This window comes from Elephantulus edwardii, unplaced genomic scaffold, assembly GCF_000299155.1.
Source record: "Elephantulus edwardii isolate Elephantulus edwardi_28Jun2011 unplaced genomic scaffold, EleEdw1.0 scaffold00069, whole genome shotgun sequence".
Lineage (NCBI taxonomy): Eukaryota > Metazoa > Chordata > Mammalia > Macroscelidea > Macroscelididae > Elephantulus > Elephantulus edwardii.
In genome coordinates, this window is record NW_006399819.1 from 234659 (window position 1) to 255927 (window position 21269).

The 21269-nt window shown below is 37.4% G+C and overlaps 1 pseudogene; it reads right to left on the bottom strand.

Annotated features, from left to right (window-relative positions):
- Window positions 1-20441: 20441 nt before the first annotated feature.
- Window positions 20442-21269, bottom strand: part of LOC102866472 — a 109920-nt pseudogene continuing 109092 nt past the window's right edge.

Consider the following 21269-nt stretch of genomic DNA (forward strand, 5'->3'; position numbering starts at 1 on the left):
CAGAATGGTACTAGTATAAAGACAGACACATAGATCAATAGAATGGAATTGAGAACCCAGAAATCAGCCTACCTACCTACAAAAAACTGATTTTTAAAAAAAATTATTTTATTAATTTTAATGAACATTTATAGAAATTTTGGATTTTCATTCATTCATTGTTGCACTTTTTTCTTTACCCCCTCCCCCCAGTTCTCTCCTCTCTTTGAAAAGCAAAAGATAAACTTCTTCATTGTTATACTATCCCCGCCTCAATGCACTCCGCTATGCAACCTTAATTCTGGATTCCTGTGATAGTCATAATATCATATATCAATTTTAAACTGTTCTCTCCCTCATCTGTTTCAATTCAGTATACATAATCTATCCAGTTTTTCTCAGTCTTACCCCAACCCTGATATCAGTCACTTTTGACAACAGTGGTACTGTGCAGTATATGACCTTTTGTGACTGAGATCTTTTACTCAGCATAATTTCCTCCAGGGTCACCCATTTTGAATAGTGCATGAGTTCCTTGTTTTTCAATGCAGCATAATAATCCAATTGAAAAATGGGTACAGTATATGAAGAGACACTTCACCAAAGAAGACATTTAGATGGCCGACATGCACATGAAGAAATGTTCAAAATCCCTAGCTCTAAGAGAGATGCAAATCAAAACAACTATGAGATATTGTCTCACCCCAGTAAGAATAGCAAAATTTAACACAACAGCAAGCAACAAATGCTGGCAAGGTTGTGGAGAAACTGGAACCCTTATTCACTGTTCGTGGGAGTGTAAAATGGTGAAACCATTGTGGAAAGTGGTGTGGCGCTTTCTCAAAAAGTTGCAAATAGAAATACCATTTGACCCAGCAAGTCCACTACTGGGAATATACCCTAAAGAGACCATAACTGACATTGAAGCAGACATATGCACACCCATGTTCATCATGGCTTTGTTCACAAAAGCTAGGAGTTGGAAACAACCTAAGTGCCCACCATCAAATGAATGGATAGAGAAGTTGTGGTATATTCACACAATGGGCAACTGATTTTTGATAAGGAGACAAAATCCGTTAAGTGGGGAAATGACAGCCTTTTTAACAAATGATGTTGATGAAATTGGAAAACCAGCTGTAGAAAACTCAAGCAACATCCATACCTCATTTCATATACAAAAACCAACTCAAAGTGGATCAAGGGTCTAGGACTAAAACCAAGGACTATAAACTTCATTAGAGAAAAGATTGGAAGAACTCTAGAAGTCTTAAGTCACAGCATTAACAGTCTTCCAAACATCCTGAAAAACCTATAACCAGGAGAAGATAAAATAGATGAATGGGACCAGCTAAGAATCAAATGCCTATGCACATGCAAAAACTTCTCCAACAATGTAAAATGAAATCAATAGGCTGAAAAAAATATTTGGTAGTAAAATGTCTGATAAGGGACTTATGTCTAGAATTTATAGAATACTCAAGCATCACAATAAGATAAATGTAAACAATCTAAATGCAAAATGGGCACAGGATATGAACAGACACTTCACCAAAGAAGACATTCAGATGACCAACAAACACATGAAGAAATGCTCAAAACTCTAGCTCTAAGAGAGATGCGAATCAAAACAACTATGAGATATTATCTCACCCCAGTAAGAATAGCAAAATTTAATAGAGCAGCACACATCAAATCTGGTGAGGATGTGGAGTACTGCAACCCTTATTCACTATTGGTGGGAGTGTAAAATGGTGCAACCACTATGGAAGAAAGTATGATGCTTTCTCAAAAAGTTGGAAAGAGAAACACCATTTGACCCAACAATTCCACTACTGGGAATACACCATAAAGAAACCATAACTGTCACCCAAGTTTATATATACACACCCATGTTTATTGTGGCTTTGTTCACAATAGCAGAGTTGGAAACAACCCAAGTGCCCATCAGCAAACGAATGTATAGAGAAGCTCTGATATATTCACACCATGGAATACTATGCTACACTGTAAAACATGGAACTCATAAATTATTATACAAAATGAGTGACCATGGAGGACATTATGCTGAGTGAAATATCTCAGTCACAAAGGGACAAATAAAGCATAATGCCACTGTTGTAAAGCAAGATTGACATCAATCTGGTTTAAGGGGAAACTAAGAAAAGAGCGGATAAATAATGTATACTGCATTGAAACGATGAAGATGAAAGATGAAGGAGAGAATTGTTTGAAAGAAATATATGATTAGGTATTATTTTCATGGTATGAGTCCATTATGAAATCTGCATGGAGTGGATCTGAGGGGGAAAGATTATATAATAATGAAAGCATTTTTTTTTTCTTTTAGAAGAGAAAAATCTACTGAGGGAAGGGGTGGGCAGGGAGGAAAGTGTGCAACAATGAATGAGTATGTTGTTGTTGTTGTTATGTGCCATTGAGTCACTTGCGACTCATAGCGACCCTATGTACAACAGCCCTAAACTCTGCTCTGTCCTGTGCCAATCGCACTGTCTCCAGCACTCCCATCCCAATTATCCCAGTCACTGAATCAATCCACCTCATAGAGGGCCTTCCTCTTCTGCGCTGCCCCTCCACCCTCCCAAGCATAATGTCCCTCTCCAAGGACCAGTCTCTCCTCACTACATGTCCAAAGTATGTTAGATGGAGCCTTGGAATCCTTGCCTCCAAGGAGCCACCTGGTTTAACCCTTTCCAGGACGAATCTGTTTGTTTTTCTAGCAGTCCATGGTATTCTCAATACTCTTCTCCGGCACCAGAGCTCAAAGGCATCAATTCTCCTTCTATCGTCTTTGGTCATTGTCCAACTCTCTGATGCATAACAAGTGATTGCGAAGAAACTTTCATTAAAATTTTAATTAAAAATAAGTTATATTCTTTTTGCTATTGGTTTTGTTTTATTTTGATCATTTCTGTGGGGAGCCATTCCTTGGAGATCACTTAAATCACATTGACTGATTAACTTGTGCAGTAGCCTAACTTGGGCTTTAGGCCAAGGAACCAAGCAAATCAGAAATGGACTAGTAATTACAGAATAAAATTCTTTGGAATAAATCAGCAGATATATCTCACTAAGCATGATGATTATATAAAGTAGGATAAGACAGATTTAGAGCAGACGTTGAGCTTCAACTTCACACAGCAATAACTTTTGGTAAACGGTAAGCATATACTTGCCATGAAGAGCACGTTAAGTGCTTGCTGAAGCAGATCATGGACTACAACTTTTAATATGGATTACTTCTTAACATCAAGAAAACAAAATCCTCATCCCTGGGCCAATAGACAACATAATGATAGATGGAGAAAGGATTGCAATTGTTAATGATTTCATGTTGCTAGGATACACAAACAACACCCTTGATATTAGCAGTCAGGAAGTCAAAAGATTATCTCTAACACACCCCATTGCCACAGTTCTGTATTAAGCCATCTCATTGAGGGTTTTTCTTTTTTTAATTTTTAAAAAAAATTTATTATTTTTTGTGCATGCACCATCAAATCAGATCTGACTGGTTCAGGAGGATATTGTCCCTCTTTCTCCAGCAGAGCATCTGGTGGGTTTGAACCGCACACCTCTGAGATTGCAGTGCAACTTCTTGCCACTAGGCCACGAGAGCTCCCTGAGAGTCTTTCTAAGCATGGTGTGTTTCTCCAAGGACTGGTCCCTTCTGACTACATTCCTCAATGTTTCTTTGAGAAAATTTGCTGTTAAGGACCTCTCCAGAGTGATATAAAGAGCAACGGAGTCAGGCTAAAGTTTAAGGTGTACATGATACAAGCCATCACATTCTCAATTGTTTGCTATTTATCTGAAAGATGGTCAATGACTAAGGATCACAAAATAAAAATTAATACCTTTGAGTTGCAATGCTAGAGAAGAGCATTGAACATCCCAAATATTTCCAAGAGAACAAATAGGTTTGTCCTAGAGAAAATAAAACAAGGGTGCTTCGTGGAGGTAAGGATAGTGAAACTTCATCTCACATTATTTGGGCATGTTGTCAGGAGTCCTTGGAGAAGGACATCAACTTGGAAGAGAAGAGGAGAAACTATCAGTGAGATGGTTTTATATAGTGACTGTGGCAATGGGTTAGGTATGTCGTAAAAAGTGGGGTTGGTTCAGGATAGGGCATGGTTCAGAGCCATTGTTGATAGGATCACTGTGAGTTGTAGTTGACTCAGCAGCACAAAACAAAAGCAAACAACAAACTTTAATTACTTTGGTGTACTATGAAAATGATAATATTATGTACCTCTTAGCATCATTGTGAGTGTTAAATGACATACTCTATGCATAAGGATTGGAAGAAGACTCACCAGTCAGCTGCATTATGCCACACAACCTTGCTTGCAGAAAGTGATGCAGAATTGAAGCATTTGCTGAAGAAGATGAAAAATTACAGCCTTCAATATGGATTATATCTCAACATCAAGAAAACAAAAATCTGATATAGTCTCAACTCGATACTCCCAAGATGGACTAATTCTCATCTTCAGAGAGTGTTTTTCTTGATAAGTAAACTTTCCTCTGTCTTAATAAACATTTATCTGTCATTAATTATTTAAAAAAAACCCACAACCCAGAAAACCAAAATTCTCACCACTATCATCTATCATGATAGATAAAAAAATTGAAGTTGTCAACTATTTCATTTCATTTGGATCCACAATCAATACCTAAGAAATCAAAACATGTGTTGCATTGGGCAAATACACTGTAAAGGGCCTCTCCAAAGTGCTAAGGAGCACTATTGATTTAAACACTGAGGTGATTTAAGCCATAGTGTTTTTAATTGCTTTCTACACATCTGAAAGTTGAACATTGAATAAGATTTACAGAAAAAGAATCTATGTCTTTGAATTATAGTCTTGGATAAAAGTACTAAAAATTCATGAACTACCAAAAGAAGAAATTGGTCTGTTCTGAAAGAAGTACAGAGTACTCCTTAAAGGCAACAATGGTGAAACTTCTTCTCACATACTTGGGAAATTGTCAGAAGGAACCAATCCTTTAAGACAGGCATCTTTCTGGGAAAAGTAGAGGATCAGAGAGAGAATGACTCTCTTATGATAGGTAAACTTACAGAGACTGTAAATGAATATCAGAAATTTTGAAGATTGTGCAGAATAGGGCACAGTTCTATTATCTTATTTATAGGGTGACCGAAAGTCCTAGTAAATGGAGCCTAACAACAAAAGAACAGCAAACCTACTGCTAGTACACTGTAATTATGTCATAAATAGTTATGTTTATACGCTAGAAGGATGAAATAAAAAAAAGAAGATGAAGAGGATGAGGAGAAGGACTTTCACTTGATTTACTTTTAATGGATTTGTATTTATGTCACTAAAGAAAACTGAATATTATCTCTTCTCTACTTGCCTACGTAGCATGACTGGGTGATACTTCTAATTTTCACCTCATGCTGCTGTATTCTGGTGTGGCATCAATGACCATGTCCTGGCTAAAAGATTTCAATTTATGCTCCTGATCATAAATTAATCTTGAGCTAAAACATGTAGTTAGTCATTCTCTCTACTTCTTGGATTGCTCTTTTATTTTTATGGAGGCTTATAAGTAAGAAGATCTCAAATAAAGCCTGAGCTTTACAACTCTTTATTGAACTTAATGGTTCTGCTATTCTTTCGTTTGACAAGTATTTACTGAATATCAATATTTGCAAGGAACTCAGTGCTGAGGATTCATTGTTAGTATAAATATGTCACCCTGATCCTAACAGAGCTTAAAATCCAGTGGAGAGTCACATAAAAAGAAACTAAACATCATGCATCATTATTTATTGTTCTTGCTGTTAGGTACCCTTCATTTGGCTCTGGCTCATAACGTCTCTCTCTCTCTCTCTCTCTCTCTCATCTATCTATCTCTATCTATCTATCTATCTATCTATCTATCTATCTATCTATCATCTATCTACCTATCTTTCTATTATCTATCTATCTATCTATCTATCTATCTCTCTATCTATCTATCATCTATCTACCTAATCTCCAAGAACATAACTGCTCTACCCCATCCTACACTATTCTCACAATCTCTGTTGTGCCTTAAACCTATTATTGTTGTCACTAGGGAATGAAAGTTAAATTATGTCATAAAACTACACCTCTATAAGAATTACTACACTTAAAAATTAAACACTAAGCAATCTGAGTTCTGGAACAATTGACACTCACACATTGTAGGAAGGAATGAAAAACAATGTGATAACTGTGGAAACAGCTCAGCAGGTTTGTTTATAGTTAAACATATGTTTGCCATACCAACTCATCAAACCCACTCTTGGGTATATAGATACCAAATAGAAATGAGCTTTAAATTCACACAAAATTGATGTGGCTATAGTTATAACAGCTTTATTAATATTTTCTAGAAAGTGGAAAGCACCCCATTGCCATTCAAATAATGAAGGTATCTCTTTGGAGACTAAGGTGCGTCTGATACAGGCCATGGTCTTTGCAATCACCTGTTATGCATCAGAGAGTTGGGCAATGACCAAGGAGGATAGAAGGAGAATTGATGCCTTTCAGCTGTGGTGCTGGAGAAGAGTATTGAGAATACCATGGACTGCTAGGAAAACAAACATATTTGTCCTGGAAAGTGTTAAACCGGGTAGCTCCTTGGAGGCAAGGATTCTGAGGCTCCGTCTAACTTACTTTGGACATGTTGTGAGGAGAGACTGGTCCTTGGAGAGGGACATCATGCTTGGGAGGGTAGAGGGACAGCGCAGAAGAGGAAGGCCCTCTATGAGGTGGATTGATTCAGTGACTGGGATAATTGGGATGGGAGTGTTGGAGACAGTGCGATTGGCACAGGACAGAGCGGAGTTTAGGGCTGTTGTACATAGGGTCGCTATGAGTCGCAGGCGACTCAACGGCACATAACAACAACAACAACAAACCCATTGCGGTATATCCAAAGACTGAAATGTTACTCAGCCCAAGAACCAAACCAAACCAAACCAAACCAAACCAAACCAAGCCAAACCAAACCAAACCCCTGCTACATGCAACTCTATGGATGAATCTCAATGCATTATACTGACAGAATAAAATAAAATTATAGTGCATAAATGTACTTAAAAAAGCATTTTATGATAAAAGAGTTTCTCAGAGGGCTGAGGTGAGAGGAGAGTTTTCTAAGAAAGAGAAGATGTAATTGTTTGGTTAATAGAAATATAAACATCAAAATAGAGCAGTTTTGTGTACATAAATGAGAAAGTTCTTTATAAAAAGGGGAGAGAGAGAGAGAGACAGAGAGAGAGAGAGAGGAATTCCCCTTTTTCTGGTTTAGAATCTTTGTATATTCCTTCCCATGCTGCCCCAGGGTTGGTCAGTAAAGGTAGTAGAATGTGGTGTAGTGTTGGTATGTTACTTCTTTCTTGTTCTCCTTTTCTCTTGAGAATAAGTCTCCCAGGGAAAATGATCTACTGTCATATCATTAGTCTCTGGGTGGTACAAATGGTGTACACATTGGGTGGTAATGCAAAGTCTGATGCTTAGTGTTTACCCAGAGAGCATTGTAAGCTCCATGGAGGTCAATTTTACTCTCTGCTCTACATGGACTTGCCATGAGTCAGAATTGACTCAATGACAATGGGTTATTGAGGATCATGATGATGCTCAGGCAGCCTACAGAGAGACCCACATAATGAAGAATGGAAACATATGGAAAATTGCTAATAAGAAACTGACATCTGCCAACACTTACATGCCCACACTTAGAGGTGGATCTTTCCCATCTTGTCTAGTCTTCAGATGACTGCAGTCCTAACTGATAGCTTGACTACATTATTGTAAGAAGGCCTGAGCCAGAACCACCCAGCTAAACCTCTCCTGGATTCTTGACTTACAGAAACTGTGAGGTGAAACTTCATGAAATTCTGCCAAAAAAACAACATTACTCTGAAGAAACACTCTATAAATTGTTGCCCTGAAATAACATGTCACTGCACACAGCTGCTTTGGAAGCCGCTGCCAGTCCTTAGACACCATTTTACACAACTGGGACCACAGATCACACCTCTTTTAGAGATGATCAGGAGATAGCCATGCATTCTGATTATCTAAGGTAGTGCTGGGACTCTAGTCTCCCTGGTCACTCATCACCACAAGAATCACACCCCTGTTCTAATCTTCCCAATAACCTGACTCTCCCCTTCTTCCAACTCTTTCTTCTGGGACTCCTGCTTTTTTAAAAGTTTCTTCCGTCCTCAAACTTTTCTTGGAACCATCCTTTATCACTTTGATTTAATTGAAGGCTGGGTTTCTCCCAAGGTCACCACAACCCTATAGTTCCCTCAGAGAGAGTCTGGTTTTATCTCTTATTGCCTATGTCCTTCTGGGACAGGAAGTGTGTATGGTGTACAATATACTTTCCATGGACATTAAGAATATAAGAGATTTATATTTCACTGTAGACCAGAAATACACTTTTATTTCTATATTCAACAATTATTTATTCAGGACCTATTTTTTTATCAAGCAAAACATTAGACACTGGAAAACTAAACAGGAAGCAAACATAAAATCCCTGCCACCATGGAGCCTGCATTTAAGTCTATCGTGGTTCTCCTTTCTTCATATTCAATTCACCTATTAAAGTATTGCATCTGGGCTTGCTACCCCATTATAATTGTCCAGCACAATGACTGGATTGGTGAACCAAGGAGACTGTTCTCTGTTCTAAAAATTTTCATCAGAAAGATAGTATCACTCTAGCTTCCTTTCTTGATTTCTTCTTTTACTTTTATTACAATAATCATCTATCTTTTCTCTAACCCTACTTGTCAATTCTTCCCATTATCTTTTGTGTTTTATCTTTTATGCCATATTTTTTCTCTTTTCAACATCTTCTATTTGTTCTCTCCATAGGCAAGCTCATTCGTTTTTGTGCATTTAAATGCCATCTTTATATTAATGACTTTAAATTTGTATCTCAAACGCAAGCTTCTGTCTTGATCTCTAGATTCAGATAGCTTTCTTGACATTTTTAGTTGACTGGTTTCTTGATATCTCAAGCTTAATACTCCCTAGCCAAAGTATTTCTTAAGTCTCTGTCTTCTCTTTTACTCAATCATTTCTATTTCTAAATGTAGAATTGTAGCCCATTTTCTCCATACGTCCTTTTTATCCTAAAACCTTCAATGTTTAATCTAACTTTACTTAATTTTATCACCCTCATCACATATCCACTGTCAAGATTATCATCTGGAACCAAAATTTTAATTCTTAAATTACTGAAATAGCCATGCTTTCCAGGAATATCTACTATTTCCTCTCTTCTTTTCTGTTCTCCATTGAATAATAAAAGAGTTTTTCTTAAAATGTAAATTGAGTGATTCACTTTCCTATTTTGATTTTCAAAGAATCCTGGTGGCATGATTACCATGCACTTAGGTGCTAAGTGAAAGGTCTGCAGTTCAAATTATTCAGCAGCAAGTAAAAGAAAAGACAATTTATCTTTCTAAAGGTCACAAATCAAACCAAACCCAGTGCCACTGAGTCAACTCTGATTCACAGCAACTCTCCATTAAGATTCTGAGGCTATAATTTTTTATCAGAAACTGACCATCTTTTTCCTACAAAGTGGCTGGTGGATTAAAACTGTTGACCTTTTGGTTAGCAAACAAAATATATACTATGCCACCAGGGCTTCTTTCTATAAAGATTGTTATTGTTGTAAAGTGCTGTCAAGTATGACTCATAGTACCCCTATGAACAATAGATCTGAACTCTGTCCATCCTGAGCCATCTTTTCACTTCCTGACGCATTAGAGCCCATTGTGGCAGTCACCATGTCAATGCACCTGGTTGAGGATCTTCCTCTCCTTCACCAACCCTCCACTTTTCCAAGCATCATGTCCCTCTTCAAGCAATAGGCCCTCTTAGCAACATGCCCAAAATATGTGAGACAAAGCCTCATCATTCTTGACTCCAAAGAGCTGTCTGGCTGCACCCTCTCCAAGACATATTTGTTCTTTTGATGTTCAATGCTCTTCTCCAACACCACAGCTCAAAAGGTGTCAATTCTTCTGTAATACTTGTTCATTGTCCAGTTCTCAGATGCATAGCAAGTGATCAGAAAGATCACTGCAAAGATTATAATCTTGGAAAGTCTATAGAACAATTTTTCTCTGTCCTATATGGTCCCTATGAAATATCATCAACTTTATGGTGACTATTTTGTTTTTATTCTCTAATAACTTCTTAATAGCTCTTTGGAACAATATCCAGATAAAACCCATTGTCTATAATCCTTCGCTTAATCTGACTTTATCTCTTTCCCAATTTATCACTCAGACTATTCTTTGCACATTCTACTTCTGGCTGTTAACTAGTTCTCAAACTCTTATTTTCTCTACTTTGAATATTCTTTCTCTTATTCATTTAACGGCTATGGAGTGGCCATGGAGAAGATAGATTTTAGATTTAAAATGCTCCATAAGATATATATAATTCCTTTTTACCTGAAACATTAATATACTATCTGAATCTACATTTATCTACTCTGATGCTATTTGTGCGTGGTTACGATGGTGATTGATGGTTATGAAGGTTTTTCTTTTAACACGTGACTATGGCTACGAACAAATTCAATCCTCGAGTTGCTATAATCAAGGATGCTTTCGGCAGAATGTTAAATGATCCCGGAAGTACTGAAAGAAGATGGAAGGAATATACTGAGTCACTGTATCGAAAGGAATTGGAAGACACAGAAGAATTTCATGAAACAACATATGAGCAAGAGCCTACGGTGATGAAAGAAGAAGTTCAGGCTGCTTTGAAGGATATGGCAAAAAATAACGCTCCAGGAATAGATGATATACCAATTGACATATTTCAGTTAACAGATGCTGCCCTGGACGTGCTCACCAAGTTGTGCCAAGAAATCTGGAGTACGACCACTTGGCCAACTGACTGGAAGAGATCGATATTTGTTCCTATCCCAAAGAAAGGTGACCCAACAGAATGTGGAAACTACAGAACAATTTCACTGATTTCACATGCAAGCAAGATTTTACTGAAGATTATCCAAAAACGACTGGAACAGCACATCAACAGAGAACTACCAGAAGTCCAGGCTGGGTTTAGAAGGGGTCGTTGTACTAGAGCTATTGTAGCTGATGTTAGATGGATCTTGGCTGAAAGCAGGGAATACCAGAGGAATGTCTGTGTTTCATTGACAATGCAAAGGCATTTGACTGTGTAGATCATAACAAACTATGGCTGACTCTGAGAAGACTGGGAATCCCAGAACACTTGATCGTTCTAATGCAAAACTTATACTTGGACCAGGAGGCAGTCGTCAGAACAGAGCAAGGAAACACTGCATGGTTCAAAATTGGGAAGGGCGTACGCCAGGGATGCATCCTATCTCCATACCTTTTCAACATGTATGCAGAACAGATTATACGGGAGGCTGGGCTCTATGAAGAGAAATGTGGGGTCAAGATTGGGGGACGATTTATCAACAATCTGCGTTATGTGGATGACACAACCCTGCTTGCTGAAACTGAAGAGGACCTGAAGCGCCTGCTGCAGAGTGTCAAGGACTGCAGCCTACAATATGGATTGAGGCTCAATGTCAAGAAGACAAAGATTCTCACCACTGGACCAATTGGCAGCATCAGGATGGATGGTGAAGAGATTGAGATTGTCCACAGCTTTAGTTTGCTTGGCTCCATAGTCAACAGTCTTGGCACCAGCAGCCAGGAAATTAAAAGGCCCATTGCCATGGGAAAGTCTGCTGTTAGGAACCTCTCCAAAGTACTGAAGAGCAATGGTGTCTCTCTGGAGACTAAGGTGCATCTGATACAGGCTATGGTCTTCACCATCACTTGTTATGCATCAGAGAGTTGGACAATGACCAAGGAGGCTAGAAGGAGAATTGATGCCTTTTGAGCTGTGGTGCTGGAGAAGAGTATTGAGGGTACCATGGACAGCTAGGAAAACAAACAGATTTGCCCTGGAAAGGGTTAAAGTGGGTGGCTCCTTGGAGGCAAGGATTCTGAGGCTCCGTCTAACATACTTTGGACATGTTGTGAGGAGAGACTGGTCCTTGGAGGGGGACATCATGCTTGGGAGGGTGGAGGGACAGCGCAGGAAAGGAAGGCCCTCTATGAGGGCCCAATGACTGGGATAATTGGGATGGGAGTGTCGGAGACAGTGCGATTGGCACAGGACAGAGCGGAGTTTAGGGCTGTTGTACATAGGGTTGCTATGAGTCTCAAAGCGACTCGACGGCACACAACAACAACAACATGGCTACCTATTAATTGTATACACACTTTTGGACCTATCTTTGGCAAATACCTAGTGACATCTTCTCTATTGAGTAGAGACAAGCTAGACTTCTTTAGCAGTGTTAACAGTTCTCTCAATTAACAATGTGATACACTGGAGATAAAAAACGATGGTGTTTCATTCCCAATGCCACAAAATTAATATTAAACACAGTTGATGAATAAAAGGGGTGACATCTATAGAGCAGTTAACATATTGAGAATGCCTTTACTGAAGATTTTATGTCTCACATTGTATTTTTTTCTGCAGGAGACACCATTTGTTTTTGACAATGTTGCTCTGGAATGATGCTTAGCGCACTGACATATTTCTTCAAGTGTGTGACTAAAAGCTGCCTGAAAGGCTTTAAAGTCATCCAACCCATCATTCTTCATAAACTTTTGCGTTGTATTTCCACTGATTTCTTGGTTATTTTGTACAGTTTCCCTTAGTGGACGTCTGCAGACTCTTCACATCTGGAAGCAATTAGAGACTACTCTTTATGTGAATCTAATTATCTGTCTCTACATGTGCTTAGCAGAGATACAATTATTAATAAGAGTTTGAATGTGGTGGGCCTTTTTAAAATTGCTTTGTCTTTTTATTAGAAAATCTCTAAGACCTTGAATTTTAACTCTAATGCTGACTCTTACATTTAGCACATTGGGGAAAAAACCCAACTGTATCAATAGAAAGTTTAGTAAGGTTCCCTTCATCCTATAAAGGGGGAAATGAGGGCAATCAGGCAAGAATGACCATCATATGTTCATTCTTTCAAAGGTCAAAGGAAGAACCTTTGTCTAAAACTGCTCATGAATTCCCTCTATAGTTTACTGTGTTCCTGAGGTTTTATACCACCTCACTCACATCAGGAAGAGGTAGTAAAATGTTATGAATTTTTTTTCTGTGGTTTTGACTTGCATATATCTATTACCTCTCCTATTGTCAATTTTTGATGTTGCAAAATGCCATTGAGCCAATTACAACTCATGATGAATAATGGATCCTTTCCTATTCTGTGCCACCCTAACCATCTCTGACATACCCACCATTACAATTACGCTATAAGTCTGTTTTGTTGAGGGTTTCCCCTGTCTTACTGGCCTTTCCAAGTGTCATGTCCTTTTCCAAGGACTGATTCCTCCTGAGAACATGCCCAAAGTATGTACAATGAAATTTCCCTATCCTTGCCTCCAAAGAGAACTCTGGCTGTACCTTTTCCAAGACATATGTGTTCATTCATTTGGTAGACCTTGAGATATTTAGCACTCTTAATTCATACCATAATTCAAAGATAATAGTTCTTCTTCTGTCCTTATTTGTTGTTCAACTTCCAGCTGCATAACAGTGATTGAAAACATAATAGTTTAGATCAGAGGTACCGTCCTCCTTCTCCTTTTGTCAATAGCAGTGTAATTTTATCTTGCAGAATCATTCCTTTCCCCATTCTTTATCTGTGGACTACAGATCCAGAAGTGTCACATGTGACTCAAGTCAGATCATTTATCACTTCATGTTTACTTAGCCAGGAGATTTGTTTTTGTGGTTGTTATTAAGTGCCATAAAGTTGACTATGATTCATAGTGACCTGTGATAGGACCTTATGATTAAAATCATAGTGATTTGAACCTTGTCTTTTCCTGCCCCATCTATATAATTTCTGATATGCTCCAGCCCAATGTTATAGTCACTGTCAATTCATCTTGTTGAAAGTCTTCTTCTTTGTCTGACCCTCCACTTTCTCCAGTATGATGTCTTTTCCCCAGGACTGGTTCCTTCTAGCAACATGCCCAGAGCAATTGAAATAAAATTTCAACATTCTTGCCTCCAAGGAGTAATCTAGTTGCATTTTCTCCATGATAAATGTGTTTATTCTTTTAACATTTCATAGGATATTCAGTAATTTTTTCCAACCCTGAAATTCAAAAGTATCTATTCTTCTGTCAACTCCATTCATTGTCCAACTTTCAGATGCATAGGAAGCAATAGAAAATAGCATGGGTTGGATCAGAGTCACCTTGATCTTTAAACTAATATTCTCTCTCTTCAGAACTTTGGAGAGATCTGTGAAAGCAGATTTCCCCAAATACAACATGTCTTTTGATTTTTTGACTGGTACTACCATGAGTGTTGATTGTGGAGACAAAGAAAGTGAAATCATTGACGATTTTGGTGAGGATTTTTATTTTTCTTTTCGTGATGAGTCTTTGGTTTCTTGATGTTGATATGGTTTAGAAATGTGATCTATCCTACATTACTATAATAAGAAAATATCTTTAGATGAGTCAGAACTTTAAGGAAATAGTGTAGATTTAATTTTAAGAATTAATATTGAACTTGGAAAGACATATATTTAAATTCTACATTCCCTTTCCTCTTCTCTGCCCCTCCACTTCTCCCCATCTCTGCTTGACAAGATGGAGGCTGACAGATAATTCAGCTAATGAAGAGGAAGCAAAGCTGAAAGGAAGATAAAGAGAAAACTAGTCCTGGTGCCATCATTTTAATTTGTTGATTAATTCAATGTAAATTTTAATCTTTATGTTTGTGAGTTCTCTTATGTTTAAGGCAGTTTAATTTAGGTTTACTGTCATTTGCACCTTAAAGAGTCTTAAATGACATATTACTACTGTATTCTAACAAAGCTTTTTATTGGTTTCTATCTTGAAAGTAAGATTTGTGGTGGAGCTCTTTCTCATTGCTTTCAAGTTGGTTCTAATTTACATCTGACCTTCCAGTGGGTTTTCAAGTTGTAAATCACATTGGAGAAGACTACTCATCTTTGTCCTATGTGGCTGGTGGATCCAAATTGCCAGAGAAGCAGGTTTTGGGCTAGTAGCTCAACTATTTATGGACTACACCATCAGATCACTGTCGGTAGTAGAGAATTTGTAGGAAACAGAGGGTTTCAATAGTTTTAATAACACACAGGGTAATAATTTTAATGAAGAGAAAAATAAGGAGAATGGAAAAATTAAGTAGTTCAGAATTATAATTTCAAGGGTAAGAGTTTTTATTTTATACTGGGGTCTATCAGTCTCTCCACTCATAATTTCTGACATTGACAAATGCAGCTATTTGAAAATGTAGACAAAGCATGATCAAATAAATAATTGCCAGTTATATAATATATAACTTACATTAGTTGGTTTAACCCTAGAAATATTCTTTAATGTCAAGAGTAAATAATTTTTGGGGGCTGTCAACTTATAAAAAGTGTGTTAATTATGGAAAAGAGTAGTCACAAGAGAATGGGTATACTCATTTATTAGAGACAATTCTGAACTGCGTAAGTTTATAGTTTTTTTGTATGTAACAAAATTAAAACTAAAGAAATGGAAAATGATTAGCATAAATAATGTATGTTCTATGGATATATAGAAAAGGAAATGATTTTAAATTGAAATAGTTGAAAACCTTTTCCTACAAGGTGCCATTTTAGCTGGGTCTCAAAATCAGGACCAATTAGCCTAGAATAGAGAATTTATGTAGGGAGTAAGTAGAAAAATGAGACTAGAAATACAGTGCAATGACAGGTTATGGATTCATTTTAATTTTTTTCTAAAAAGAAAAAATGGGAAGCCATTGGTAATTCTCCAGGAGGGAAATGACAATAAAAGTTAGTTGAGAAGATACTCATCCCAATAGAGTTTGTTATAGGATTTGTATAGGTGATGGTGGCAGTGGTCTAGCAACAAGGGAATTGGGGTCTGAACTCAGGTTGTGTCAATGAAAGTTCTTCTTAGCTCTAACCTGGAAATTTGTACCCAAGTGTAACTTTTAGTTTGACTTGCTTCAGGCAATGTGAAGAGCATATTAACCCTTTCCAACCATACTCTGGGTTCCCTTTTAAATGTTAAGTGAGTCTTTGTTCAGCTAACTTTTACATGAGACTTGTCAAGTCCTAATAATAATATACTTTCTTGAAATAAGATCTTTATATTCTTCTGTTACTAATTCCCCCTGGTGCCCTTGCATAAAATGCATGAAATCTCCTCATTATTGCTTAAATGCCCTTGCCGATATAAAACTATTTATTTCATTGTGGGAATTTTCCATCAAACACCTGTTCTTCTCCTTTTTTTGCTTTTTAAATCTGCAAATTCTCTTTAGTTCAAGGTTATCTTTCTCTCTCTCTTTCTCTCTCTCTTAGTAACAACTATTCAATTCACTGAATTGGTTTTCTCATAGAATCCACTGAGGAATGTACTGATCTGCTTGCTCTTTCCAGATGTGGTTTAATTGTTTAACATAAAGACATATGCTGAGATTTAGGAAGAACTCCCTCCAGAACTCAGTATTATCATTATGTGCCAATTTAAAACCATCAATGATCAACCAGAGATCTTTTCTGCCCTTCAATTAAAACATACTAGATGGGCAGGATGTGGTAAACCAGATGCAATAATTAAGAGAATAGTTTAACTGTTCATATTGCACATTGCTGTTTGCTACAGCATGACCATTAAACAAAAAAGCAAAGCCAAGAAGGGTTGTATGACCTCATAAAAATTCCATTTGGCTTGGAAATATAGTACCGTTTTACATTAATGTTAAACCCTCCAAGAGATAATTACACAGTCATGAGTTAACTGTGTCAAATAATTAAATACAGGAAATGGATCAATGTAAAAAAATCTCCATCCTTGACTTCTAACCTTTCCAAATAAATTAAAGGGGGGAAAAAGGTTCAATGCCTGCATAAAACAATTCTCTTTGGAAGCTGGATCCTTGGAGAATTGAAGGTAACATTAGGGAAAGTATTTTAATATTAGATTCTACATGCATAAGAAACCGCCCCTTTTCAGTTGAAGGTTTTACTAAAGATCAATTATCTACAGCGAGTAATTATTTGGCAAATCCATTAAGTGATATCAAAAGGAAACATAGTATTTACTGGGTAGTATAGGAGATTAGTTAATACTTACTATTTATATGATTACAATTTATGTGATTATGGTAAGGCAATCCATACAAATCTAATGGAATACTCTCTGATTAGGCAGTAAATGTCATAAATTTCTAAACAAATTACTTCTGTAGAAGATAATTGTATTACTTAATTTTCAATTTTTAATAAAAATAGTATTTACCTAATTATGAAGATTTCCTTCTTTTCCTCTTTCTCTGCCTCCCCCACCCCCCGCCCCCCCGTTTCAGAATAAAGACATATTTCTGCCATTTAGTTTGTTAATGACAAACTATTCTGTTTTGGAAGTGAATGTGTAGAAATTTAAATGCATTTGTGATATTTCTGTTATGAGGAACAGAAATGTCTAACTTCTCTTTGATAGCAGGTAGTTAAGGCTATTAAAATCTTTCTTCTTTGGGGTTTTCAAAGGTCCCTGAAATGAGAGTAGCTCAGAATTCCCTTGTCTCCAATTAAGTTGTTGAGGGATAAGGTAAGCAGGGTTCTCCTAAGAACCTGATGTTGAGGGCAAGAACTAGCTGTTAACTTAATGAACCAATCAAAGGAATTTATAAAAAGGTGGCAGACATAGGGGAACCAGAAAAGCAACTGAAAAGGGAATTAATCAGGTACGTGAAAATCAAGAAAGTGAATTAAATAAAATCTACTGAACTTCTAAGAAGTGGTAATTTCATTTGAATTAAATTTGACCTTAGTTTTTAAGGATTTTATAGTGGAGAATTATGTACTCAGCTCCTGTTGGCTTTAAACCAAGGAATTAAATCCCAAACCTTCGGGGTTAGAAAAGTTCTTTTCACCTCAATTATATGTAATTCATAGTTGGGTATTTGTATGTTCTGTAGACTTGCATTGTTGTCTTTTAGAGAAGGAACATTTTAATCTAGATCAACAACTCAAGCATATTAATAAGCCACTTGGAGGAGAGCCCAGAAAAACACAGAATGAAGAGACACTCCTATCAGGACTTTCCAAGTTAGACTAATAGGTAGATCTAGTGATGAGTTATGCATAATGTACAGTCACATTCTTGATACATAAATTCATGCATTCCAACTGAATTATATTTTAAAGAGAAATTCTTCATGCTTTGTGTTATTTTCCAGCAGAGATTATAACAGTTTATTGTATGACCTTTTAGCTAGGTTCATTTGCTATGAAATAATATCATTAAATTACATGCTGTTTGAGAATAAAACAGATTATTTTTTTCTATTGTTTTAAGTTTAATTTATTGCCCTTTGTACTGGGTTTATAGATCACTGGTGCCTTCGTGGTGGGTTGTGCTGCCAACTCACAGGTGTTTCAAATCCTCCAATTGCTCCAAAGGACGAAGTTAGGCTTCCTCATTTTATGTGACTGTTTCTAAAAACCTGCTGGATGATCAGCTATACGTCAATTCTGACTCGATGATCTGATACATAACAACATTGGATTTATAAGAAGCTCTAATGATGCAATGTTTAAGTAATTCAGCTTATAACCAAATAACCACAGCATTGGTGACTTGAGCCAGTGGAAGAAAAGTGTGGCAGCCTGCTTCTGTAAAGGTTAATCACATGGGTAACCCTGAAGACAGTTGCACTTGATCCTGTGGAGTTTTTATGAATTGGATCAACACAATGGCACAAAACTATGATGTTTATTGTCGTGTGCTATTGACTTGATTGTGAGTCATAGCAACCTATGAACAACAGTTTGGAACCTTGCCCTATCATGTGCCGTCTTCATGATCTCCCCTATGTGTAAGCCCAATGCTACAATCAGTGTGTAAATCCATCATATTAAGGATCTTCTTCTCTTTCACTGTTTCTCCACCTTCCCCAGCATGATGGTGCTTGTAAAGGACTTACACTTCCTGACAACATACTCAAAGTAAACACCTTAAATGCAAACAGCATACAAGTTATTGTTGTTGTTGTTGTTAAGTGCCATCTAGGCATAGATGACTCATAGCAACCCTATGAACGAAAGACTTGAACACTTGTATAGATTTCACCACTTCTCCAAGTTCACAGCGTTTCTGGAGGCAAGCTATTTTGGAAGGTGGATGCCAATCCTGCTTCCAAGCTTGTTTTAATCGGGAAGTGCCTCCAAACACTGTCCACCATGGGTAACTGTTATCACATTTGACACATCAGTGTCACAGTGCAGTATAGTTAAAAAAGTAAGAAATTTTTGTATCTCACTATCATATTTAATATAAAGAAGGAACAATATGATAAATGCAGTTGTTGTTATTGTTGATGATTGCCTTCGAGTCTAGCACAAGTTATAGTAACCCAATGAACCAAAAAGCCTGAAGCCCCTCTACAACTACTGACAATTATCAAAGTTCATAGAGTTTCCAGAGGCATGTTATTTACGAAATGGATGCCACTCCTGCTTCCAAGACAAATATAGTACCTCTAGAGAAAGTAGGCAAGATGATTAATACTATGGTATTAATCCACCAATTATTTTTGGCCCAGTGACTGTGTGTATTCCGTCCATTTTCTTTTGATGTTTCCTGAATCACTCAGTATTCTGCCTATAGTATCCTTAAGTACTGCAAGTTGAGGCTTGAATTTGTTCTTTAGTTGCTTCAGCTTAAATAATGCTAAGTTCATCCCTTTTGATTTTCCAACTCCAGTTCTTTTCACATTTAAATATATTACTTTACTTTGTCTTCATGAGCTGCCCTTTGAAATCTTCTGTTTAGTTCCTTAACTGCCCAATTTCTTCCCCTTGCTTTAATGTCTCAGTGTTCTGTATTCAAACTACAATACTCAAAGTCTCTTCCAAAATCCATCTTAGTCTTTTCTTCCTCCTCCGTCTTTGTAATTAATACCCTTTTGCATTCTTTATGGATGATATTCTTGATCTTCCCACAGTTTATGTGGTCTTTATTCATTACTGTTCAAGGCCTCAAATCTGTTTCTGAGATGGTTTTAAAATTCAAGTGGGATAGACTCAAGGACAGCTTTTGGTTCTTGTGGATTTGATTTTTTTTTCTCAATTTTTTTTCAAAGCCGTTATAATTTTATTTGATGTTATCAGAAAAGCTTGGGTCTGTGTACAATAAATAACATAAATACAGGAACTGTGCTCCAATCAACAGCTGGAGGCAGAGGGTGGGCAAGACATCGGCCAAGCCTTTGGTCTGCATCAGGACGAGGCGTGGGGGGATGGCAGCCACCCTGAGAAGGAGGCCCAAGCACATCTTCCCCTCAGAGCTCCACATGGGCGTCGGGATAGGCTCGATCAAGAGCCCACTCGGATTGTGAGTCGACGCCACCTTCCCGGGCCAGGCGTGCCATCTCCTGCTGGAAGAGCGCCTGTCGTGCCTGGCTTGGGTCTACGTTGATCCAGTTGTTGGAAATCCATTTGGTGCCACGTGTGATCAGGCAGCCTCCATGCAGGGAGTAGTCATCCACGTCGCCCACCCAGCCTTGCCCATCAGGCAGGTAGTTGTACCAAAAGACTGCCGTGCCCTGCTAGAGCTTAACACGCAGATTCCCCTTGTCACAATGCCTCCGAGTGTCACGGAGGTCAACATTATCCTGAATCAGACTAATTTCATCATAGGTCCTGTTGTCGGCTACAGGGAAGAGCTTTAGTTTGAACTTGCATATGAGTAATTGATGGTCTGTTTTATAATAAGCACCTGGCCTAATTTTCACAGCTGATATTAAGCTTCTCCAATGATTCTTTCCACAGATGTAATCAATCTCATTCCTGTATAGTCCATCAGGTGAAGTCTATGTATAAAGTTGCTATTTGGGTTTCTTATAAGAGGTATTTGCAATGTATATATCACTGATTGCATAAAATTTTATCATTCTATCTCCAACCTCATGTCTGTCACCAAGTCAATGTTTTCTAACTACTGATTCTTATTATCTGTTTACAACTTTTGCAATACAGTCATTCATTATTATTATTAATGCATATTGGTTATATGTTCAATTGATTTCCAACTGCACATGTTCATAAAATACACCCATATTCTTTTTTTATTAAATTTTATTAGTTTTAATGAAAATTTACAGAGATTT